This window comes from Trichosurus vulpecula, chromosome 3, assembly GCF_011100635.1.
Source record: "Trichosurus vulpecula isolate mTriVul1 chromosome 3, mTriVul1.pri, whole genome shotgun sequence".
In the NCBI taxonomy this organism is placed as follows: Eukaryota; Metazoa; Chordata; class Mammalia; order Diprotodontia; family Phalangeridae; genus Trichosurus; species Trichosurus vulpecula.
The window spans coordinates 331,905,458-331,932,593 of NC_050575.1; the positions used below are offsets into that span (position 1 = coordinate 331,905,458).

At 39.8% G+C, this 27,136-nt stretch overlaps 1 pseudogene; it reads right to left on the reverse strand.

Annotated features, from left to right (window-relative positions):
• Nucleotides 1-15,401: 15,401 nt before the first annotated feature.
• LOC118844345 lies at nucleotides 15,402-17,461 on the reverse strand (annotated as a pseudogene).
• Nucleotides 17,462-27,136: the final 9,675 nt, after the last annotated feature.

The window sequence follows — 27,136 nt, forward strand, 5'->3', positions numbered from 1 at the left end:
CAACCTAACCAGGTGTTGTTACTGTCAATTCTTTCAGATTATTTGAACCCCAATAATACATAAAACATTCAAGCAGTTTTTGCTCTATGCTTAAAATCCCCCTTTCCTGCCTCAGCAACTTCAAAGACCAGATAAAATTGACAAGGAGTATCTTTATTGTATGTGGTGGCACAAAGTCTGGCAGCCAGAGCTGTGGACTAGAGATATTTGCATCTCTAAGTGCCTGTACCTTGTGCCCAAGAACTTCCTTTCTTCGATATGGAGATCATAAACTGCTGCTGAATTGTTACTTAAATCTTCTCTCTCTCTTGTTCAAGTTCTGATTCCATGATCATGTACAAGTTAGCTTTAAAGGGAATAAATCTATACAAATTTTATTTTACCTAGTCTGTTTGCCTCCTTTAACCAAACTTACAGGTTGACACATATAGAAAATATAAAATGTATAAAAATTAATTTGGGGATATACCAGGGTTGGTATCAATAATGTCTCATGTGTCTCATGGAACCATATAAATATCAGAATGTTGATTGTTGATATTATTTTATTATTATTACTATTAATTACTATTGCGTTTGGCAAAGTAGAATGAGACCAGATTATAAAAGGCTTTGTAAAATTTTAAAATATTTTATTATTTTCTTAGTGTGAAAGTCTTTAAATGCCCAAAACCAAAATTGATATTGTATCCTAGAGGTAAATAGGAGCCATTGAGGGTTCTTTAGCAAGGGTAGAGTTTCATACAGGCCAGTGCTTCAGCGATATCATTTTGGAAGGTATGTGGAGGATAGTATGTGAGGTCAAGAGACTGGAAAGAGGAAGAACACATAAATATGTTACAGTACTACAGCTGGTTCATGATCAAGCCTAAACTAGGCTGGGGACTTTGTGATTAAAGAGGAGGGAAACATGCTAACTTTGAATTTCACTTGTAAATATTGAAGTGGAAAATTATTTTTTCTTAGATTCTAATAGATCATAGGCTCCTCACAGATAGGGGTTAAATTCTTTGAAAACCCTTCAAAGTTTTTGTCCATAAGTTTATAGAATCTCAAAGTTATAAAGCACCTTTGAATTCATTGAATCCATCAATGGAGCTGTGCGTAAATCCCTTCTATAATATTTCTGACAAGTATTATCAAACCTCTGGAGACCTCCAATGAAAGGGTTTACACTACTTGTAAAAAGATCCAATTCTATTCTTGGGCAGTTCTAAGAGTGGGTTCTTACATTTTATTAATATTAATACTGAGTAACATTCAAAGTTTTTAAAATAATATATATTTTAATATTATACACATATATAATTTCATTTGAACATTATAACAATCCTCTGAAATAAAAGCTATTATTATCCCCACTTTGCAGACGAGGAAACTGAGGCCATGAGAGGTTAAGTGAATTCCTCATGGTCACACAGTTAATGTTTGAAGTAGGATTAGATCCTGGGTCTTTCCGACTGCAAGTCCAACACTCTATCACTATATCAGTGTTGTGAAACTAAAAAAGGTACAACCTCATATTGACTTGAAAAACCACATATTAACATTACTTATATTATATTGTATTTTGTTTCTTTTGCCATTCAATTTCCAATTACACTTTAATCTGATTTGGGATGCCCTGGGGAGTTTTGCAGAAACCTGCATGTTTGATACCTTTTCTCTATACCACTTAGCTGTTTGTCCACAAATTCTACTCACTGCTGCTAGTTCTGCTGTCTGGGTTCAAGTAAAACAAGACAAATCTTTGTTTTACTTTATAGCCTTTTGAGATATTTGAAGACAGCTATATTGTTCCCATTAGGTATCCTCTTCTCCTGGCTAGGCAATCCCAGTTGCTCCAGTTGCACCTCATGTAGCACGACTACAAAAGCATTAGGAGTATGCAGGCAAGTGTTTAACAACCAGCTCTCTGGATTTGAAAAAAAATGGTATGTATGCATGCCGTACTTTTTTTTTGGAAATTTAAAAAACATTTTTATTTAAAGTTTTCAGTTCCAAATTCTATCCCTCCCTCCTGCCCTGCCATCCCTCACTCCCTAAGAAAATTAGCAATCGGATATAGGTTATACATGTGTAATTATGTAAAACATTTCCATATTAGTTATTTTGTACAAGAAGACTCAAAAAAAGGTAAAAATTAGAATGCTTCAGTCTATATTCAATCAATATCAAAATACGCCTGTAGGTAGATAGTAGGCTTCATCATTAGTCCTTTGGGATTGTCTGAAAAAAGCTAAGTTATTCACAGTTCTTTATTGAACAATATTGCTATTACTGTGTAGAAGGTTCTCTTGGTTCTGTTCTCTTCACTATGCATCAGTTCATGTAAGGTTTTCCAGGTTTTTCTTAAATCAGCTTGCTTGTCATTTCTTATAGTACAATAATATTCCATTACAATCATATTCCACAACTTGTTTAGCCATTCCCCAATTGATGGGCATCCCTTTGATTTCCAATTCTTAGCCACCACAAAAAGAGCTACCTTAAATATTTTTGTACAAATAGGTCATATTCCCTTTTTTTGGATTATGACATATGTTTAAGCTTAATGTGCATTCATAGCATTTTTGTCTATGTTCTTAACTCTAGAATTCAACAAAACAACAAGCAAGCCCTGGTTTATATAGAATTTGATGCTTTGTAAGGTATAAATGCTCATGCTGAAAATTTGAGAGACAGTTTTCGGGAGTGGTTTGAGCTGGTTCCAGCAGGACTACACCTGAAGTTTAGTCCACTAAAATGACTAGAATTTTTTTCTTTAAATGAACTGTTGTTTAGTTATATATCTTCATATTATACTGTAAAGCTGAGTTTTCAACCCAGGCATATAAACTTATTTTTATTCCTATTAAATTTCATCGTATTAGATGAAGCCAATCACTCTATTCCCCGAGATATTTTTTAAATACCGATTATCATAGCTATTCTCAGGTTTATATCATTAGTAAATTTCAAAAAGCATGCCATCAATGCCTCCATGCACATTATTAGAATGTTAAACAAAGTATGCCAAGGATAAGGTTCTCAACATTCAACTACAGATTTCACTCCATAATAATATCAATACCATTAATCTCTTTTCTTTCTGGCTAAAGCCAGACTAATTTAAAATTTACCTACAAATAACCACCGCTTTCCATACAAGGTCAGTGTTCAATATGTGTTGATGTTGAGTCAAGTTAATGAAAAATGAAAGACTGATCAAGGAGTCCTGATGAGTAAATGCTTTCAGGTGATTAATAAATAGAGGTATCTCTCTTTCAAATACTCAGAAAGTCTGAAACTTTAGGAAATAGTTACTTTATTTTATAAAAATGCTTTGCATAAAAGATCCTGAGGTAGGACTTCAGTATGTTGGGTGGAGTATTGGAGAATGAGCATTAATTGTACAGCACTATAAGACCTGAAAGAACATGAATCTGAACTGGAGAGAACAATCATATCTATTGGTTTTGTCCAGTTCAATTCAGGCATCTGTAATATCAATTAAGTTGGGTGTCTTTGATTGAGCCTTACTAGGTGCTAAACCCCAGGCCCCAGACCCCTATCTATTAGGTGCTAAACCTATGTGGGTGTGAATTGGTAACTAAGGTGGGGCTCCAGGTGGGGCCAATGAAGGGAAGTGCTAACTCCAGAGCCAATAATAACAGCCTAAGCTCTGGTCGCTTAGATGATGTTTGATGATGTTTGAAACTGTATAACAAGAGAGAACAGAATTATTTGCTTAAGGCTCTCACTCCTGGGGTCACGGGATTCTGGGCAACTGCTCTAAGGGCCTTCCGGCTGAACTCAGATGTTGATGGTTCTCTTGGTAACTATGAATTGAATTTGGGTCTGTTGATGTTTGTAATTTGTTTGTATTTGCTCTGAAATTCAGGGTGCTGGTTTTTTCCCCTGAACTAAGTGAATGATATTTGTATGCTGGATTAAATTGAGATTGTTAACCCCTTAATGTTGCTTTCCTTAGTAAAGCAGATTAAAAGAACTTGGGCTTGCAGCATTCTGTGAGCTGGTTGTTGTTCGTTTTACAGCCCCCACAGCAGCTGCTAGCTGGATTGTTGAAACAGCATCATGGCATCTTTGAGAAGTATAATTATTATATCAATATTTTTTGGTCCAAATCTACAAGGAACTCCTGGTGTAGAAACTCCATTTAAAGATGCAGATCATGAATGTATGGGCAATTTATAGTGTTATGGAGTTGTCTAATGTCTGAGAGGCTTAGTGATTTGTCCTATATGGTAGTTAGTATGTGTCTATAGCAGGACTAGAATACAGGACTTCCTGACTCTAAGGTTGATCTTCTATCTATTGTACCCCTGTAACTCTTCTTGTATCAATAAATAATAGCTGTTGTAAATAAATATATATTTTTTAAATTGACTGTCTTCTAAATCACTTACAATACCTTTAAGACAAAAGGAAGCTTCCATTTTCTTTCCTTTCAATAGCCTTGTGGCTTTCCTCTTCATCTTAAAGCTTTTCCAAGTATTTATGTTATTACAACAGGCTAATCTCCTTTCTTATTCTTTATTTAAAAGGGAAGATCATCAGGTAGAATCTCAGCCAAGTGTCCCTTCCTCCTCCCCCTCCCTCTTATCTTAAGACAGTCTGAAGTACTCTGTTATTATCAGTTCTGTAACCTTTACAAAAGAGCAAAGAACATACAATTAAAGAATGTCTTCCTTTACATAAGCAATACTTATGATATTATGTGAGAAGACTATATAATTATCCCAATTGCTTCATGATTATATTTTGCATTAATCTGTACTTTGCTCACACCAACACATATAGTGAATTCTTATTAGTTTGCCCTACTTTATAATATGCTTGGCATATTCACAGGCAGAAAAAAAAAACAGTTTAGGGTTGAATTGAACAGATGTACTGGCAACTAAGAATCCCTCCTTCTTTTGACTGTCTGCTATCCTTGTATAAGGATGGGAGAGGAAGCTTCAGGACTCTGTTAGGGCATCAGTCCTCAAAGCCCATAAGAGCTACAATTAAGGGGAATGTCATGAGAACTTACTCACCAGAGGAAGAAAAAGAATTCTCGTAATCAGGAGCTGTTAGGCTTCCCTTTGTCCCCATGTGCTCTCCAAGTTTGAGCTTACTTTTCCCAAGGATAGTCTGTATGCAGGAAGAACATCTTCCCCCATTTTTGGTGGGGGGGAGGGGTTTGAGGTGCCTATATTTCTATGATAACTATACTTATAATACCCAATTCATAAATTCCTTTTCCAAAAACTGTTTAAGTCTAGCTAATAATCAATGTGCAAGGACATCAGGTGTGGGCCTGTGACAGTACCAGTTCTTTTAGGGACACCTTTAGAACCTTGAGGGGAGAAATAGTCAGCTTCCCCCTGAAGACCCAGACCATTAATATGAAGTGGGTTGTGGAATTAGCCCAGAAAGAGTGTTAAATTTGTTAGTCTCTAGCTAGCAGGCTAGCTAGCAGGCCTGGAATCAGGAAGGCCTGAGTTCAAATCCTATTTGCCACAGTTTCCTCATCTGTAAAATGGAGAAGGAAATGTCAAACCACTCCAGTATCTTTGCTAAGAAAACCCCAAATGGAGTCATAAAGAATCAGACATGACTGAAAAATGACTGAACAACAATAAAACTTTTTATATCCCTTATCCCTAATTTTTCCATTTCCTTAGAAAAATACTGAGTATTGATTGAGAGATTCAGAAAGACTTCTGGATAGAAGAGGAGAGGCTTCCCAAGGGAATTTGTTGAACTTCTGTATGTAAGATAAAAGATATCTCTAGATTCCATAGACATGAGGACAGACTGGGCCCCTAACATGTCCCACAATTTCCACTGGGACCCAACTGCTTGATTTCCACAGAACAGTTTTTTTTTCCTCAATTTTCTTCTGTTTACTCACTGTACTCTTTTCTTTGGCAATCTCATGACAGCAGCTTCAGCTATAACCTTCATGTAGATACATCTGAAACCTCTAACCCTGATCCCTCCTCCATGTGTCCCCATTTTCTATCAGCTGAACTTCTTCAGCAGAATCGCCCTCTCTTACCTCAATAAACAAATGGAAATCTTCATCTTTCCCTGACCAGCCCAAACCTGCCCCCCTTTTTAACTTCCCTACTTCTATTCAGGGTACCATATTCACCTAGTTACTGAGACTCCAATCCTGTCACCTATGACACCTCCCTTTGTAGTATTCAATAATGTCTATTAAATCTCAATCTACTTCAGTATTTTAAGTCTATTGAATAATCTCTTTAGATACTTCTTTGTAACTTCCTCTCTTTTGCCATTTCAACAGATACCACACTATTCAACGCTCTGATTACTTCCCACCTGGATGATTGCTATAGTTTTCTAACCAGTTTTCTAGTTTCTTGCCTCCCCTGTCTCCTCATTTCAAACTCCACTGTTGGATGAATCTTTAAAAGTAGAGCTCCTTTCTCATTATGACTTCTTTTCTCAATAATTTTTGCTAGCCTGCAGTCTAAAGTCTTTAGGCTAATTTTTTTTGATCATATGCTGCCAATATAACTCTCCAATCTGATGTTGTCCTTTGATTTATACTTTCCATTCCAGTCAAACTGGATTTTCTCTGAATATATTCTCTGAATATATCTTTAGCTGCCCCTACTTATACCTTTGCTCAAATCTTTCTCTATCCTTGAAATGCACTCATTACTCCTCTGCTACTTCATCCCCATCTGACAAAATTCTACTTTTTTGAAATCTCAGGTATAATTGTACCACATCCATAAAGATTTCTTTATAATTGTTCCCTGACCATCCCCTAGCCTGAATTGAGCTCTCCCTTCCCTGGATTACCCTAATGAGCTTGTGAAAACCTTTTTTATGCATTTCATAGTATCAAAGATTTAGTACCACAAGGGACCTGAGAGGTCATCCAATCCAACCTCTTCACAAAAAAAGATGAACAAATGGTGCATAGGGTATGGAAATTGCTTGCCCAAAGTCAAATAGGTAGGAAGTTGCAGGATGAGGATTTGAACCCAGATCTTCTAAATTCAAATCCCATGCTTATTTACAGGATCTTTCTTTGATTATAACTGGTGCTGCCATGGTTATATATGCCTCTCTGGATCTTAAGGATATACCTCATTTTGCCTGTACTAATTATCTCAAGAAATTGCTTTAAAAATTTTTTTTTTAGGAAGCACAATGCACTAAGCTATAAGATGGAAAATATTTTCCAGAGGAGAAACAAAGAGAAATTGATAAATAGCCTTTCATCTTATGTGACCTGTGATAGTACAAATGAAGGATAAGTTAGAATCCCTGTAACTTGTCTAAATACTTTGAGTATAAGGAAAAATTCATAACATAATCTTATAGCACCTCTCACTGCATGGACCCTGGGGAAAGTTAGAGTTTATACTGTCTGCCTCAGGACAACAAGGGTCATGCATTGTTGATGGAGGTGGCCATTTAAGATTTGACAAGCTAAAAGCACCTACTTATATATACTCCAAACATTTCTAGTACATTGTAATATCTGTCTTTATTTCTTTTATGTTTTTGGTTTTTTCTTTGACATTTAGAGTTAAGGCTTATGAAACACTTCAATAGCCAATGTTCACTGTAAAATACCATTTGCCAGGACCATGGAGAGGGATTAAAGCTTTCTCTTAGGAACATTTGACAAAGAACACTTGGTAAGATCACTGAAAATATACTTCAAAGCTTTTACGAAATCCTAGGCATTTGGAGAATTCCTATTTAATAGATTACCTGAATGATTATGTAAATATAAGACCATGAGAATTAATTCATAATTTATTATAACTTTTTCAGTGCCCTCTCTTCCTTTTTATTCACATTTTCTCCCGTATTCATCACAAATTTCATCTCTAACTGTTGGAGATTTCAGGCAGAGGGAAGGTGGAAATCATAAGCAAATTCACACTAAACTTGTACTTCTCAGGTATAGAAGAGTAATGTGATATAAGGAGTCAGTAGACTTGGCTTTGAATTCTATATCAGCCAGTAACTCCTGGCAGAATTTAATGTTTATTAAGTAACTACTTTGTATAAGGCAATATCAGGAGCTAGGGGCACAAAGACAATAGTCCCTTTAAGGTATTATATTCTACTCAGGAAGTAAAATAAAAGACAAGTCAAAAAGCTTTTTATTAAGGGCTTACTATATGCCAGACACTATGCTAAGCCCTGGGGAGACAAAGAAAGGCAAAAATGGTCCTTAAAAGTAAAGAGTTCACACTCTAATGGGGAAGTTAGCATGTAAATAAAAAGGTACATAGAAGATAAGCATAGTATAATTACAAATTGAGGAGGCAGGGAACATGAATATCATAGGGATCAAGAAAGGCTTCATAAAATAGGAGGGGACTTCAGCTGAATCTCAAAGCACAGCAAAGATTCTGAGATGTGGAGATAAAGAGGAAGTGAATTCCATCAATAGTTTGCCTTAATCCACTGGAAAAGGGGCAAACCACTCCATTAGCTTTGGCTAGAAAACTGTATGGACAGTATGGTCTATGGGGTCATAAAGAGTCATACATGACTGAGCAACTGAACAGCAAAATCTTATCCTATTGGACTAGGGAGCCAATGGAAGTTTTTTAAACAGGAAAATAAAACAGATGTGGAATGGAGGAAGACTATATTGGGTGAGGTATGGAAGGCAGATGAGAGGTAGGAAAGCCTGGCTTTAGAACATGCCTGTACAGGATATGGCTCATGGGCCACTTGTGGAGTGCCAAAGTATCCAACAGGCCAGATGTTATGCAGGTCTGGTTTACATTCTCCGCATTTTTCAAGGGGCTACCTGAAATTCTTTGGTGACAAATGCAGCCCTGTGTTGTGCAGGCCTGCCCTAAGGGAACTGTATAGTCAGTTTTGCTGGATGTGTATTTTCACAAACCAATAAGAATCTTTTAGTGAGCTGCTTACCGCCAGCAATGTTGTGCAGGCCTGTTGTGGAGAGACAAATGTAGGAGCTCTTACAATAGCCCACATGAGAGAGGAGGCAGTGTAGAGATGGTAGAGTATAGGCATGGACTCACCTGAGCTCTCCCACAAACCCCTCCAAATACCTTTAAATAATGACTCTAAACAAATTCTAGAGCAGCAGAACATACAAAAAGAAGGAGTGAAACAATTTTCCAACCAAAGACAACTTGGAAGATTGGCAGGAAAGGTTTGTTGCAACAGGGGGAGAGAAGAGTACAGTCTAGTACAGGCCTTGCCAGCATAGCCCTGGCCACAGCAAACCAGAAGCAGGTCTCTGGACAACTGAATCAGTGGAAGCAGTGGCAGTTTCCAGATTGCTCAGCCCATAGATGCCAAAGGCAACTTAGAAGTTCATCAGAAAAGGTCTGTTGCACCAGAGTGAGAGTGGAGCACAGTCCAGCACAGGCCATGCCAGCACAACCCTACCCCAGCAAACCAGGAGCAGAACTTGAGAGCTACCACAGTGGCAGCAGCTGCTTCCAGAACTTTCAACCCACAGACATTAAAGGGGTCAAACAACTGATCAGAAGCAGGTCTCTTTGCTAGCACTGAGGCAGGACTCTGTTGCATTTCCCATACTTGGATCAGGGTAGCAGTCCTGGGTGGATGTCCCAGAGTGAGGGGGAGCACTAACACAATAGAGCTTTCAGCATCAGTGGAACAGGGACTCTTTTCATGGTTTGAGGGCATCAAAGAGTACTTGTGGTCACTCACAGACTTGAGCACAGGCAAGGAGAGTAGTAAACAATTCTCCTTAGATCATACCACCTTGGAAGAACTGAAATCTTACAGGTTCCTGGAAGTAGCTCTGAAAATACCTGCACAAAACCCCTGAAGATTAGGAGAGTGTACCCTCCATGCTGGAAGCAGAGCCCTACTTTGACAAAATGTTAAATGTCAAGAAATAGGATGGGAAAAATGAATAAACAAAAGAAAAACTCTCACTATAGAAAGTTGCTATGATGAAAAGGAAGATCAAACATACACTCAGAAAAAAACTGTAAAGTCAAAGCTCCTACATGAAAAGACTCCAAGAAAAATATAAAGTGGTCTCAGGCCATGGAAGAGATCAAAAAGTATTTAGAAAATCAAGTAAGAGAGATAGAGGAAAAAAATTAGGAAGAGAAGTGAAAGTGATGCAAGAAAATCATGAAAAATGAGTCACCAGCTTGGTAAAGGAAATATAAAAAGTACTGAAGAAAATAATGCCTTAAAAATAGAATTGAGGGTGGAACCAAGATGGTGGAGAGAAGCTAGGAAAGACTTTTTTTCAATCTATGTTTTCTTTCACAACATGACTATTACGTAAATATTTTGTATGACTTCACATGTATAACCTATATTGCATTGCTTGCCTTCCATTTGGAGCTCAAAAGTTTTGAAAAATGAATGTTAAAAATTGCTTTAGGGGGGCAGAGCCCACATGGCAGCTGGAAAACAGGGATTCACCTAGGCTCTCCCTGAAATTCCTCCAAGCACATGTAAAAATGGCTCCGACCAAATTCTAGAGCTACAGAACCCACGAGATAACAGAGGGAAGCAAACACCAGTCCAAGGCAGCCTGGATTGTTGCATGGGTCGTGCCAGGACAGACCAGACTGGGAGCCTGGTGGAGCGGGCCTTAGGGCCCTGAATCACTGAGCTGTGGCAGTTACCAAACATTTTAACCCACAAATGCCTAAGCAGGTTAGTGTATTATGAAGGCAGAATTTATGATTTCAAAGAGAATCATATATATGTCTGAACGGTTCAGCACCACAGGATATAAGGAATTCCCTAAGTAGAAGGCAGAAGAATTAAAGCATTTATTCAAGCTCCAAAGTAGCAGACGCATGAACCGGTGTCCTCATTTTGATATCCTGGTCAAAAGCTTCCAGGCCCAGTACGTCCGCCTCACAAGAGAAACCAGGAGGCCACAGAAAAACATGATAGCATTAAACCAAATCATATTCTTTGTCTCTGGCTCCAACAGATCTACAAGAGGTTGGAATTCAGTCAGGGGCATCACTATCTAGGCAAAGCTGTATAGTGTTATCAGCCTACTGGCTAGTATATGAAAGATTGAGATTAAGTGAAAGAGATGGGGGCACTCCTACCCCACAGCAAGGAGGGGAATCTCAGATAGCAGGAGAACAAATGCTCAACAAATGCTCTTGCTGTTCAAGAACCTAATGACTCAAATGAGAATTTTTCTATTAATGTGGCTAGGAGCAATGGGAGGCCAAATAAGCCAAGAGTGAATTCCAACTCAGCCCAGGCCAAGCCTGACTACCTGCTTTGTCCTTGCCATGGTGGCAGGGGAAGGGAGTGGAGAGAAAATGAGACAATGTAAGGGGTTGAGGCACAAAACACTACTAGGGTTCAGGACGTCCCTCGCATAGAGAATGAGAGATGGTTAAATACTCAGACAGATGTTCGTGGTCTAAGAGCCTCTGCTCTCCCAGGCAAGTAAACTAGGCCCTCCCTGGAGTTAGCCCCACCGTGGGCCCCACCTTAGTTGCCAATCCACACCCACTAAGGTTTTACACCTAATAGGGGTTTGGGCCTGGGGCTTAGCACCTAGTAAGGCTCAATGAAATACACTAAATTACTCAAAGGGAACAAAAGCCAAACTATTCAAGGGCACTTGTTGAACTAAGTGCTAAGGAGCCCGTTTTGCTTACCAACACACTCCACCCCTTGTTCTAGGATACATAATCTCTAATCAGTCATGTATCCTAGAACATACATTGTGATCCAATTACGAAGGAAACTAAAACATATCATTCACAATAAAGCAAAACATATCATTCAGTGACATTTCCAAATATCTGTTTACAATACAAACATGACCCACCCCTAGGTCCCAGCAAAGATAATCTCTTCAATCAATCATTCCCAAAATACTTGTTAACAATTCAAATGTCCACCCCTAGGTCAAAGCAAGTTAATCTCTTTAGCTAATACCAAGTGTCCAAATAAAGTACTTCTTCAGCAGCACACTGCCATTGCAGGCTTTTTCCCAGTACCCTGAGGCACAGGCATGCTTTAGTTAGTAAAGTCTTAAAGCAAACAAACAAACAAATAGAGTTCTCTTGGGGATGTCTCCTCCCCAAACTGCCATTGCAGGCTTCCACGTGGCACCCAAAGTCCCAATTTCAAAGAAAGAGTCCAGACAAAGTTCTTTTAGGGTCTGTTCTCCCCATTATGTTCCAGTCCCTGGTTCCAAGTCGTGAGGGGTGACTAGACGATAAAAGCCAATGGGGTGGGGTCCCTGCGGGGTCCAAGGCACTTCCATTACCCCAACAAAAACAAATCCATGTCTCCCTCCTGGATCCCAAGCAGCCCAAGCTGAAGGGACCAAAAAGGCAGACTCAGTGCCTTGCTGCAAAGTTTCCATCTTGCCTCAGGGCTGAATTCCAAGTCCCTGGGTTCCTGGTTGTCTAGTTCTGGGTGGCCCCTCCTGGCTTCTGCCAGAATCTGGATTGCAATGTAGGTGATTCTCCACCTTTTTGCTCACCTCAAAGTTCTCTGCTCTGGCTGGGGAAGGCAGGGAAAAAGCACACTCAGCTTTTGCTGCAAAGTTTCCATCTTGCCCCAGGGCTGAATTCCAAGGTCCTGGGTTCCAACTCTAGCTGGCCTCACCTGGCTTCTTCTGGAATGTAAGTGATTCTCCACCATTTCAATCCTCTCACCAAAGTCAGTTCCAAGGCAGCTCAGCACTTTCAGCTTTCCAAAGTTCCCATGCAGGCAATCTTCTGGATCAATATTTTGGCAGCCGCTGTCTGCTTCTTCTTTCTCCTCACCAGCCCCTCCTGCCAAATCTGTAGGAAGGTCATTCTCCAAGTCTCCAAGGCCATTCTCCACTCCTGTTTCAAAACTCCATATACAATATAATCTCAAGGCATTCACTGTTTCAGCACAGTCCTCCAGAGCCAGGCTTATCAGCTTAAGCCCTGGGAAGAAGGGATTATCTCCTGCTCTGGGCCCCTGGGAAACCACAGCCAGCACTTCTACCCTGCGCCTGTTTTCCTTCAGGTCTTCCTTGCTCCTGAGGCTCCACAGAACCATATTAAGCAAATTAGGGGAGAGTTCAGGCAGGTCTCTGCTTTTTCTCTGCCATTTTGGCTCCACCCCTTAAAAGGATATTTTCATTTGTATGCACCAGTTTCCATTTCATTTCTTACATTGAGTCAAAAGACCAACTCATTCCTGATAAACCAAATTTTATTGTTTTTAAGGATAGGGATAAACCCTGTTTATTATATAACTCATAAAATTCTGTAGAATTCATATAATCTATTCATGAAATCTTTCCCCCACCCCCAAATTGTTTAAAGCAATCAAATTTAATGTAAGACTATTCACTTTAATCCAAGAAAATTTCTAACCTGCAACTTTTTGGGAAGTCAGAATTATTAAATGTTACTATCTGATGACACACACACAGACACATACGCATTTCAGATTACAAAACACAGAATCTGATACTTTGTTTATAAGCTCAAGTTTATACATACTTATATATGTGTATGTGTATGACTGTGTATGTATATAAACATGTACATGTATGTATATATGTATGCATCTATATTTATAAAGTCAGTTCTCGCTTTACAAAAGTAGGCCATTTTGCAGATCTCTACGTAAATCAATTTTTACATAGTATGAATTTGCTCCTATTCACCCACTTCAGTTAACCTATAATAACAAAGGCATATATAAAATGACACCTTTATACAAGTCATAAAATGTACTAAAATGTAGGCATATTAAATATTGTAAACCAGCTTGCCCTCCACAAACTAGCTTGAGCTCCTCCCTTACCTGAGAAAGGCCTAAACCTGGTTTGACCATTCAGGAGAAAGACATCTTGGCCCACTCTGAGTTACCATAATCCTTTGCGTACTCTCTGAGCGAACCCAAGATCTCTCAGTTGTCTCCTTCACCAATAAATATACTTCATTACCAAGCGAGGATAGAAATGAGGAAAGCGGCAGGGGAGGGAAAGAAGGTGGGGAGAAGCCACCCCTGCCTTGTGGGGAATGAAGCAGCAGAAAGACACCCCGAAACCTTCCCTGTCCATCCTCCTCCGAACCCACTCCTAATTTTACTTTTAAAACGATGAAATGGATTTTAAAATGATCCCCAGCCTGGCCAGCCGGCAGAGGCAGGGAGGTGCCCAGAGGTGCTCAGAGGCGCCCTCCTCCTGACTGGAAGGCTGGGACAATGGCATCTACCTTTCCCAAGTGTCCTCGGCTTGGAGATGCTTGGAGATGGGGAGGGTGGGGCCTGAGGAGCAGGGGAGGGGGGAGCCTGGGCTGGTGCAGCACTCTACAGGGAGAGGAGGATGTGGGGGGAGAGTGGATGAGACCCCCTTCTCTGCCAGCATGTGCAGATGGACATGTGGGGTGGGGTGGCCCCTACAGAGGAGACAGAAAGGCCATCACTCCCTAGGTGTCCAGAGGCTCAGCACAACAGGGAATGCAAAATGGATAGGAAAGGTGGAAGGGGACACTCCACAGCCAGGGGAGGGATGGTAGAAAGGAGCCCTTACTGAGCATTATGCTCAGCATTGACGCTGGAGGAGATGAGGGACAGTGGAAGGGGAGGATGCCAATAGGCTCTGGGGCAGAGGTCGCAGTGAGGCCAAGCAGAGTTGGAGAGGGGGCATTATCGTAGTGAAAGGCTATTCTCTGCAAGGGCCAGTGGCTCTAGGCCTCAACCACTTTCCCAGGGAGAGAAAGGGAATGAGTTAATTGAGGCTGCTAAATGAGAGAGAGCTGAGGGCCAGGACATCAGTGAAAACCGAGGCGCTCCCCTTCTATGAGCCTGGGTTAGCCTGGACTCTCCAGTCTAGTGAGGGTGGGGTAAGCTTTGCTTTCCCTCAATCTGCTCCCACCACTTTAGGACCTCCCTTCAGGGAAGAAGGGAGTAGGAATGCTGAGCGGATGCCAGATTTGGCCAAGGCCTCATCCCTGACTGCCCTGGAGGACACAGGGAGACAGGTCAGTTCTCCAGGGACTTGAGGACAAGAACTAAGAAGAGCCAAGGGCATTTGTAGCCCAAGATTCCTCCTTCACACCCCACAACCCTGTCTGTAGTCATAGAAGGGCTCCAGTTACTGGGGGCTATGCTCTTGCCCTCCCAGCAGCCTAATGCCAGAGGACTCACTGCTAGGGGCAGGAGGAGGGAGACTGCTGGAAGAAGCTTCCGCTCTCGACCTGGGCCAGTCACCCCCAAGAGTCTGGAAACCAATGAGCTCTACCGTCCCCCACCCTCCACCCCCAAACAAACAAACAAAATGGGGAGGGGGTGTCTGGAGGGGGATAAAAAAAAACCCAAAACCAAAAAGAAAAACCAAAACTAAACCCCTCCTCCTCCTCCTGCTCCTCCTCCTCTGTGAAGAGATGGTAGGCGTAGGCTGTGCCTTAGCTGGGCTGGCACTGGACCTGCCCCTCAGAGCTGTCCTCGTTATCAGAAGCCCCAGCCCCTCCACTGCTCAGGCCCGTGATCCGGTAGCCCATGTTGAGCAGCATCACCTCCAGGGGATCAGCATTCATCCGGTGCTGATTGGCCTGAGAAGCCACCTCCATGTCCTCAACCACTCGTCCTGTGAGGTCTTCACTCTCGGGCCGAGGTTTCCAGAGCCTCACAACTGGGTTGATGCCGCTGGTGGCCAGGAAGCAGTAGCTGGGGTGGAGCTGCAGGCAATTGACGATGGACTCATCCCCCTGCAGAACGAGCACTAGGTTGGTAGTCTCTTGCTCCCAGATGAAGAAGGAGCCATCACCCAAACCACTGACAATATACTGTGCATTGCTGCCGAAGAAGTTTGCTTCCTTGATGTCTGTGGTGGTATTGCAGTGCCCATAGTACCGGAACTGGTAGTCATAGCTCCGCTCCCGTAGCACCATCTCGTCTTCTGAGTCCTTTCAGCTGGTGCTCCTCAGTCGCACAGGACCACCACCCTTCTTTTCCTCATTATCACTCTTAGAGAAGAGAGCTGCAGTGATGTCCCGGCCTAGAGCATCGCAGGCACTGCTGTGGGCCTGCTCTGGGAACTTCCCTTTAAAGTCATCCAGACACTCCAGGGCCTCAGCCACATAGTTGAGCTCGAAGAGGCATCGGGTTAGATGGAAATTAGCCTTCAAATGGCAGGGGTTGAGGGAGATGGCCCTGAGGCAATCCCTCAGGGCGTCATAGTGGTCCCCATCCCACTTGGGCTTCATGTAGGCAGCAGCTCGGTTCCCGTAGAGCATGGCGTTGTGGGGGGCCTTCTGCACGGCTTTGCTGTAAAGCTGGATGGCCTGAGTCCACTGCTGGCAGGCAAAAGCCTCATTGGCCTGTTGCTTCACTCGCTCTACGGATGGAGGCAGCTCTGCTTGGGGACTTACGTGTGCTCTGCCCTCCGACAATCGAAAGCCGTTGCTGTGCAGGTGGAGCCCATTGGACATGCCATTGGTGGACATCTTGCCATTCTGGACCTCCCCTGATCAGTGACATTTCCTTGGCAGGTGAAAAGTGTATGGTCTCTGCTTGTATGTCAGGTCAAACAGACCTGTTCCCCTCCCATGTTGACCAACAGCTCAGTGCCATTGGGACTGAAGGTGACGTAGGTAGCAACCAGCACTCGAAGGCAGTTATTGTATTCCGGCAGCTTCACTGGTAAGTGCCCTGCTACATAGTACTGGGCAGCAGTATCAGGGAGGGGCTTCTGTGAGTCACAGAACGTGTGCACACCAGCTGAAGGGCCTTGCTTCTTGCTTTTTCTATGATTGTGGATCATTTGGATATCATAGAGCCGAACAAAGGGTCCACTGACCCTGACCACCAGGCAGTTGCTGTCTTGGGGGTTGACTGTGAGGCATTTGGCTTCCACCAGCTGGCCACTATATTCGGTCAGGTAGATCAGCACCCCTGAGTGTTTACTATTCTCTCGAAGGTCATACTGATGGATGAGCCCATCCTCTGCAACACTCCAGAACGTGTTGGGCTACATTGGGGCCGTGGAGATGTGCTTCACCCGGTTTGTGTGGTCTCCAAACATGTGGATCATCCCTTTCACAGTCAGGTCATGCACGTGCACTTTAGAATCATCTGCTCCCGTGATCAAGATCCGGTCCCCAGCATGAGGCAGAAACTTGGCAGAGAAGATGTTGGCCGTGTGCCCTGTGTGCATGGAGAGGGGCTTCTTGTGGTGCAAGGGATCCCACATGATGGTGTGCCGGCCATTGGAGCCAGACGCTAGCAAGTCTCCTTTCTCATTCCATTCCAGGCAGTTTACACATCCTGAGTGACTCTGCAGCTCAGCTTCTAGGCCCAGCCGCCGGATGAAGGGGTCTGTGACATGGTAATGCCACTCGAAGCTCTGCACACCCCGCTCTTTTATCTGCCTACGAATGAGGTCTCTAGTTATATTGACTTTTGCCGTCTTCTCAAAATGGGGTAGGAAAAGGGAGGCTCTAGAATGATCTGTACCCCCAAGCATTCCAGCCAAGCCCAGGACCAGGGGACACACATGTAATTACCTGTCAGGCCTCGTCCCAGAGCAGAGCAGCGAGGGGCTGGTGCCACTTCAAGAGCCCATGTTGGCGCGGCCAGGGGCGGCGGCCGGGCCGGCCCCGTCCGGCGGCAGCGGGCAGCCCGTCGTCCAGTCAATCCATCCGCCCATGGCTGGCTCGCTCGGCCGGTCCGCCGCGTTAAGCCCTTCCCATGCTCCCCGCGGCCGGCCCGGCTGGGGCTGCTGGTCCCCGGCCCAGCACCCACTCCCACCGTCCGTCTCCCTCACACACACTCACACGCTCACACGCGAGCCTGCCCGCCCTCACCCCCTCACACACATGCACACACACACACGCACACACTCCCCTCCCTCTCCTCGTCTCCTATCTTACTGTTTTTTGGCCCTCCTTTATTGACACCCTATCTTTATGGCTGGCAGAAAACCAGACATCCTGGGGCCATGCCATTTATTTTATGAAACTATAATTTTGGGTAACAAAGGACACTGGTGTCTTTAGTGGGGGAGGGAGAGAGTTTAGTGGTTTACTTTATGGGTATAAAAAACTCTTCAACTAATCTTTCTTTGAGTTTATTTTCCCAATGAACTTCAGTGCATATCTCTATTTGCATGTTCACCTGCTTTGAGAGAAATAAATGTGCCCATGTAGTCTAATTTTGTTTGTCTTTCTTAGAATGAATTTTGTAAAGGTTATCAATATGGTACCATAATAATAAACATAATTATGAAATGAAAAGTAAAGTTAATTATAAAGCACGCATCATACTGTACAGTAAAGTTAACATTATGTGCAGTATGTTGTCCCTTCCACATATACTGCAGCTAGTCTTTATCACTGGAGGTTGGCCACATAATTTTTTTATGAAGCCATTAAGAGATATTTGGACATTGGCTTTCTTTTTTCCTTATCTATTTGATGATAACAAGCAATATTATCCTCAACTAGTATTTGAACTTTGAAAAATTTTGAAGTATTTGGATCCATCTTTTCAATACAAGAAAAAAAAGTTGCTCAATTGATGAAATGCTTCTGCGAACTTTTCATTGTGATCCTTTTGGTTTGACCTTGGGTTGAAAAACTTCCCTTTATTCTGCAATCTTTGCAGTTAACAGCTCAATCAGATCCTCATTCGACAGTTCTCCATGGGTCTCAGTCAACAACTCTAGATCATTTTCATCCACTTCTAACTCTAATTTTTGTGCTAATTTTACAATGTTGTTACTTCTTCATCTTTGTCAAATCCACGAAAATCATGAACAAACTGTGGGTACACTTTTTTTCCAAGCTCTCTTCATACATGTTTCTGTTACATCTTTCCATGTCTTAGCAATATTCTGGATTGCATGGAAAATATTATAGGGCTTTCAGAAATCTTTCAATGTCAAGTCCCTATGTGCCTCTAAAGCTGCAAGTACCTGGTCAAATGTAATTCATAAATAAAACACCTTGAAATTCTCAATCACTCTCGCATCCATAGATTTTAACAATTAGGTAGTGTTAAGGGGAAGGCAGACCACTTTTATGTTTTCATTAAAATCAGCCAGATAGTGAGGTTAACCAGGGGAATTTTCCAAAATAAATAGAATCTTCAAAGGAATTCCATTATCATTACAAAACTTTTCAACTTTAGGAATGAAGCAGTGCATAAACCTTTGTTCAAAGATAATAATGGTTATCCATGCCTTAGGTTCAGGGAAATAATACGTAGGTAGTATTGCCTCACTGATTCCTTTCAATGCTTTGGGATTTTCTGAGTGGTGTACAAGAACAGGTTTTAATTTGCAAGTTGCAGATGCATTCCCTCCAAGCAGAAGAGTAACTCTATTTTTCAAAGCTTTATGTCCCAGCATAGTTTTTTCCCTCCACTGAAATGTAGGTTAGGGATGGAATTCTTTGATAAAATAGGTTGATTTTATCTACATTAAAGATTTGCTCCCGCAAGTAAGGATATTCATCTATTTTTTTTTTTGCAGGAACTCTGGGAACTTCTATGCTGCTTCATTGTCTGTACTAGCAGCCTCTCCTTACACTTGCACATTATGAAATCCTGCATGATTTTTAAAACAGAATTGGAATGCAGATTTCTTTCAGAAATCTTTGCATAAAGTCAAATTACATAATGTGAATTTAGGTAAAGATAAATATATGCATATATATATATAATATATATGTGAAAGTGTGTATCTATCATTAATCTATCTACCTATCTGTTAAAGTCCCTCTCTAAGAAAGGCCTTTATCAACACTCACTCCTAATATAATTATAAAGGTCATTAGTGTGGGGTGATGTAATTAATGAAATCCTTGTCATATTTCAATAAATAGCCATCCTCTGATAGAATCCAAGCCTGGCGCACTTTTCACCCAACTATTCTCTAGTGAAAAGATATTTGAATGTAAATACAATGATTCAAAAAAGGACAAAGCTAAATATTGGTATTCTATTTTAAGGGCAATACATATTAGGGCATATTATGGTGGAATATGTGTTCTAGTTCCAAGCCTGTTTGGAATATTTTTAATGTTTCTGCTCTTATTCATCTGTCACATGCTTAGTAATGATCCCAGATTTTCTTGGTAAGATTACTAAAAGGCTTTATGAAAGGTAAATAAATCTCATTTGAACCTTAATGGGATCAATTGATTTTCATTTGTAAATTTTTTTCAGCCTGAGGTCTATATGCTTTGTCATTGAGAGGACAGTTGATGAGGGAATGTATAACTTTCTTATCCACTCTCTGCAATGGAACCAATGGAAAAAAAGATAAGACCAAAAGAGATCTGGAGGCTTTGGTTGGTGATCCTTAGGTGTGAACTGGAAGGAACACACAATGTTGTTGTTTAGTAGTTTCAGTCATTTCTGACTCTTCATGACCCCATTTAAGATTTTCTTGGCAAAGCTACTGGAATGGTTTGCATTTGCTTCTCCAGATCATTTTACATATGAGGAAACTGAGGCAAACAGGGTTTAGTGACTTGCCCTGTGTCACAGAGCTCAGAAGTATGTGAGGCTTGATTTGAATACAGGTCTTGCTGACTCCAAATCTGGTGCCCTATCCACTATGCCATCTAGTGGCCCTGAGCACATAGTATCAGTTGTTTAATAAAGAAAATGCTGAACTGGAGAGCACCGAGGGTTCCACAGTTGGAAATATAAGGGTCTTAATTCAATATTAAAGGAATTGAGGATACTTGTCCTAGAGGAGAGAAGACTGAGAGGGGGTGCATGAAAGTAGTTTTCTAGTATTTGAAAGGCTGTCATGGTGGAAGGGATTAGACTTGTAACTGTTCAACATATCCAAAATTTAACTCATTGTCTTTCCCTCTAAAGTCTCCCCCCTTCCTAACTTCCCTGTTATTGTGAAGTACAACACTATCATCCCAGCCTCTCAAGCTCACAACCTAAGTGTCTTGCTTGACAACTCACAATCTCTCACTTACCATACCCAATCTGTTGCCAAAGCTTATCAATTTAACCTTTGCAGTGAAATTGATAAGCTTTGGCAACAGATTGGGTATATGTATTCTATGTTCAGGAGCCCTTTTGGCGGAGGCTGTGTATTGGAATAACCAAACTGAGTTGAGGTACTCTACTTCACTTGCTATGAAGGCAATTTTCTGTTCTCCCTCGACTAATTACTGCCAACTGTATGTGGACACCTATCAAGATAGTTCCTACTGAACCCTTCAATTATACAGATAAATGTAAATGTAAAGGATTTTGGCTTGTGCTGAGCCAGGGCAGTGGGGGGGAAACCATTAGGAGAAGCCTAATATAAGGGAAAAGTAAGTATAGGGACAAAATTCTGAATTAAAAGCATAGGAAAAAAATCATTATATTTAGGTATAATTTATATTATGAATAAGAATTTATATATGTAGAGGTTTTGAAAATTAGATATGAAATTGAAAGTAATGATTGTAAAACTGATAAGCTAAACAGATTCTTTTTAAAAAATTAACAAAATTTTTAGTTAACCCAATCAGAGAGAAAGGGATAGGAGAATTAAATTTTCAAAAATAAAATGTGAAAAGGTGAATTAGAATGAAGAGAGGAAATAAGAATTATCATAAGCTATGCTATATAATTCTGTGCCAGCAAAATTGATAAACATCCACATTTTTCAAAGATAAGAAATAAAGAAAACTTAAGTGCCCCAGTACCACAAAGATAATTGCAGCAAGTCAGAGACAAACTGCTAAAGGAGACAGCAGGCCAATTTAGAGGTGAATCCAATTAAACACTTAATTAAAAAGAAATTAATAGGTATACTACAACAATTTTTTTTTCAGTAATAGAGGAAGATGTATTGCACCAAATGTTGTTCAATTCATAATGGAAATAGGGACTAAATATTTAATCCAGGAAGTGACAAAGAGAACAATAAATCAATATCACTGACACATATTTATATGACATCATATAGAAAATTTATCAGAAATTTTATATCCTAAATGCCAGCCATGTTTAAAAGAAAAACAAGAACAAACCTCACTGTGATCAAGTTCTATTTATACCAAGTACAAAATATTATTAGCTAAAAATGAGAATACTTAATCATATAAATAATCTAAACCACATGATCTTATCAATGCCTTGATGAAATACAATACTCATTCATTCAGTAAACTCCAATTCATTTTTGTCTCTTCCCCAAGGAGAAAGAGTTTACTCTCATTACATAGCCATAAACATAACTGCATAGCATATTCCGTAGTTTTAGGACCCAAGATGGTGTTACATAGATACTTTAGGTCCCTGGATTGTCAATTACAGCTTGTCTTTTATCTCTTGTCAAGACGGATAATTTTTTCTTCAATGTTGTCTTTTTCCTCCTCCCTTCTCAACTTTAAACCATTTCCCGAAAAGAGAGGCATCATTCCTTAGAAGGTAACCAAAGCTCCTGCCAAAGAATGGTTTGAGAATTAAGATAATAGGATGGAAACAAGTGTTTATTTAGCACTTGCTATTTGTCAGGCACTGTATATAAGTTGTTACATTTGATGCTCAGGACTACCTTGCATCCACCCTTTGAACCACCTAGCTGTCTCTAGGCACACATAGCTTCCTTTATGTATTAGATGCATTAATAGTCTTTGCATCATGAGTTATTTCTTGTTCAGCCCTGGTCATTCCTATCCTTAGTGTGTTTAACTATTTAGTCAACATAATAGCCTATGAAAATAGTTTAATATTTTGATAGTTTTATGTGTAGGAGTTAGATGGGCTGACTTCAAGTCATTAACACCTGTGTTCAAATCTTGCCTGCAAATCTTGCCTCTCTCATCTTCAATTTTTTTCAGCTACAAAATAGTGGTAATAGAGTCTGTATCACTCATCCCACAAGACTTTTTTGAAGAGCACATTACATATACACATACACAAATACAGTGCTTTGCAAATCTTAAAGAACTATGTTGTCAGTAATATTATTATTATATAACCATGAATTTACAGAATTGTAATAGTGGTACTCTAACAACATGTACAAATCAGAAGCTTTGCTCAAGAGGCCAACATTAATAGGTATTCAGTCTTCTGCTATGACACACATACAGGGAACATTGTCAAAAGAAATTACTTTTTTAGCAGGAATGTAGAACACACCTCTATATATGAATGCAAAACCTGTTCAAGTTGTCCTATCAAAACAAATTTGTCATTGGAAATAGTGAAAAGGAATGAACCATCAATCCACTTTAATTGATAAATCTGACATTTGTTACAGAGAATGTAAAGTGAGTCTTTCCATCTTACTCAGATGGAAAGCCAAATCAATCTATCTGCAAGTTTTCTTTTTCTCAACTCTTTCTAATGCTGTTAAAAATGTTACATGGATTGCTTTAATGAATGAAATTCTCTATTATTAAAAAATAAGATGAACCAGACACCTACAGTACGATAGTAATTTACTGTATGAGCACCCATAACCTTTAAAGCTCAGTGAGTGGGAAGGCCAACTCTCAAAGCCAAATTGTTGTTTGTCTTTTGTAAAAGGCAGTGTAATGTACTATAAAGAGTGCTAGGTTTAGAAGACCTGGTTTAGATCCATAAACTCATAGAATCTCAGAGTTGGAAATAATGTCAGAATGCACCCTCAAAGTATTTCTGTACAAGAAATTGCCAATGATGGGACCCTCCCAAGGCAACTGATGGATCTTTTTATACTGCTTTCTATATCTCTAAATTATAACTTTTCGTTTTACAGGATGGTTTGAATGCCTCTAATAGTGCCATCTCTGTTATTTGCTAGCCTTTTGGCCATGGGTAAGTAGCCTCTCAAAGATTCTGTAAACCACAAAGTATCTTATTCCCTGCCCCCATTAGATTGTAAGCCCACTGAGGACAGGGACTACCTTGTTTTTCATTTTTATATTTCTATTGCTTAGCAGAGTGCCCTTCTCATGGCAGAACTTAATAATTTGGTATTTGCAGTTGTAAACAAAATATAAATGAGCTATTCATCTTATACAAATGGTCTTTCCATGTCACCTGAGCAAATAGGACACTTGTACCTGATCCAAGATCAAGAAATGTTCATACACAGAGACATCAGAAGAGCCATCCAATAAATAACATATTTTTGATAATAACGAAGATCTAAGGTGAACTCTAAGAAGAGACCTAAAAAATAAAGTTGACACAGTCATCATCTTTTAAACTATACCCTACCTAACTAAACCAGTCAGTTTCTTTCTAAAACCTAATAATAGCCTTCATTTTCCTGTACCATTTATCCTCTAAGGGAAAGCTGGCAATATTAGGAGGAAATCGAGTAAGAAATTGAAGCATGTTATAACTCACCAAATGCAAAGCTGTGAGTCCTTTCTGCTTCATGGCATTATGACTTCTTTCAAAGCAATGCGTGAGTATTCCCTATTTTTACAAATAGATATCTTTGGTCACAAAGTAGAATTCATCATATCAGAAATCATGGCATTTTTCTTTTCTTTGAAGCTCCTAATATATACCAAATTGGACACTGATTGAGAGAAAAAAAAAACACATTTTTCACAATTTCTTTCACATAATGCAATGAGCTTCTGCACCATAAATGGAAATTATAAAAATAAATGTTAACCACTAAAGATAATAAAAATGTGGGATAATGAGGAAAACAGCCAAAGGATAATCTATGAAATATAAAGAATATGAGTGTAATGATTTTAATCATCTCCTATCAATTGACTCCATTATGAAATGGTTAAGGGAATTCTTTTTTAATTAAGATTTTTTATTTTTAGTTTACAACACTCAGTTCAGCATGATTTTGAATTCCAGATTTTGTCCCCGCCCCTTACCCCTGCTCCCCAAGATGGCATGGAATCCAATATATTTTCTACATATAACTTCACATTAAACTTATTTACACAATAGCCAAATTGTAAAGAAGATTTTTGACCAATGGAATGAATCGTGAGAAAGAAGAAACAAAACAAAACAAAACCCCAAAAACAAAAGAGGAAAAAAAGAGAAAAAAAAGGAGAGCAAATAGTTTGTCTCAATCTGCATTCAGACTTCATAGTTCTTTCTCCGGATGTAGATAGCTCATGAGTCCTTTGGAGTTGTCTTTGAACCTTGTATTGCTGAGAAGAGCTAAGTCTATCAAGGTTAGTCATCACAGAATCCATGTATCTGTGGTTGTGTATAATGTTCTCCTAGTTCTGCTCTGCTCGCTCAGCATTATATCATGTAGATTTTTGCAGGTTATTATGAAGTCTGTATCTTCCCCATTTCTTGTAGCACGATAGTATTCCATTACATTAATATACCACAACTTGTTCAGCCATTACTCAATTGATGGGCATCCCCTTAATTTCCAATTCTTTGCTACTACAAAAAGAGCCACTATAAATATTTTGTGATTTCTTTGGGATACAGCCCTAGGAGTGTTATTGCTGCGTCAAAGGACATAAATATTTTTAATAGCCCTTTGGGCATAGTTCCAAATTGCTCTCCAGAATGGCTGGATCAGTTCACAACTCCACCAGCAATGTAACAGGGTTCCAATTTTCCTATATCCTCTCCAGCATTTGTCATTTTCCTGTTTTGTCATGTCACTCAATCTGACAGGAGAGATGTGGAACCTAAGAGCTGCTTTGATTTGCATTTCTCTAATCAGTGATGATTTAGAGCACTTTTTCATATGCCTACAGATATCTTTAATTTCTTCCTCTGAGAACTACCTGTTCATATCTTTTGACCATTTCTCAATTGGGGAATGACTTGTCTTCCTATAAATTTGGCTCAGTTCCCTGTATATTTTAGAGAAGAGACCTTTATCAGAGACACTGGTTGTAAAGACTTTTTCCCAATTTTCTGCTTCCCTCCTAATCTTTGTTGCATCGGCTTTTTTTAAATACAAAAATTTTTCAATTTAACATAATCAAAATTATTCACCTTGCATTTTGTAATGCTCTCTGTCTCTTGTTGTGTCATGAATTCTTTAGTTTCCCATAAATCTGATAGGTAAACTATTCCTTGCTCTCCCAAATTGCTTATAGTTTCAGCCCTTATTCCTAAATCATGGACCCATTTTGACTTTATTTTAGTATATGGTATAAGATATTGGTCTATGCCCAGTTTCTGCCCTACCATTTTCTGATTTTCCCAGCAGTTTTTGTGAAATAGTGAATTCTTAGCCCAGAAACTGGATTCTTTGGGTTTATCAAAGAGTAGATTGCTATACTCATTGACTACTGCGTCTTGTGTACCTAACCTATTCCACTGATCCATGACTCTGTTTCTTAGCCAATACCAAGTAATTTTGATGACTGCTGCTTTATAGTACAGTTTAATATCTGGTATGGCTAGGCCACCTTCCCTAGCATTTCTTTTCATTAATTCTCTAGATATTGTAGACCTCTTGTTTTTCTAGATGGATTTTGTTATTATTTTATCCAGCTCTGTAAAATAATTTTTGGTAGATCGATTGGCGTGGCATTGAATAAATAAATTAATTTAGGTAAAATTGTCATTTTATTATATTAGCTCAGCCTAACCATGAGCAACTGATATTTTTCCATTTATTTAAATCTGACTTTACTTGTGTGAAAAGCATTTAATAATTGTGTTCATATAGGCCCTGGGTTTGTTTTGGCAGATAGACTTCCAAATATTTTATAGTGTCTACAGTAACTTTTAATGGAATTTCTCTTTCTATTGCTTGCTGTTGGGCTTTGTTAGTATTGTATAGGAATGCTGACAATTTATGTGGGTTTATTTTATATCCTGCAACTTTGATAAAGTTGTTTATTATTTCAAGCAGTTTTTTACTTGATTCTCTAGGATTCCCTAAGTAAATCGTATCATTTGCAAAAGTGATAATTTAGTTTCTTCTTTGCCTATTCTAATTCCTTCAATTTCTTTTTCTTTTCTTATTGCTACAGCTAACATTTCTAGTAACGAATTGGATAATAGGGGTGGTAATGGACGTCCTTGTTTCACCCCGATCTTATTGGGAATGCATCTAGCTTATCCCCATTACAAATAATGCTTGTTGATGGCTTTAGGTAGATGCTATTTATAATTTTAAGGAAGGCTCCATTTATTCCTATGCTTTCTAGTGTTTTTAATAGGAATGCGTGTTGTATTTTGTCAAAGATTTTTCTGCATCTATTGAGATGGTTTCTGCTAGTTT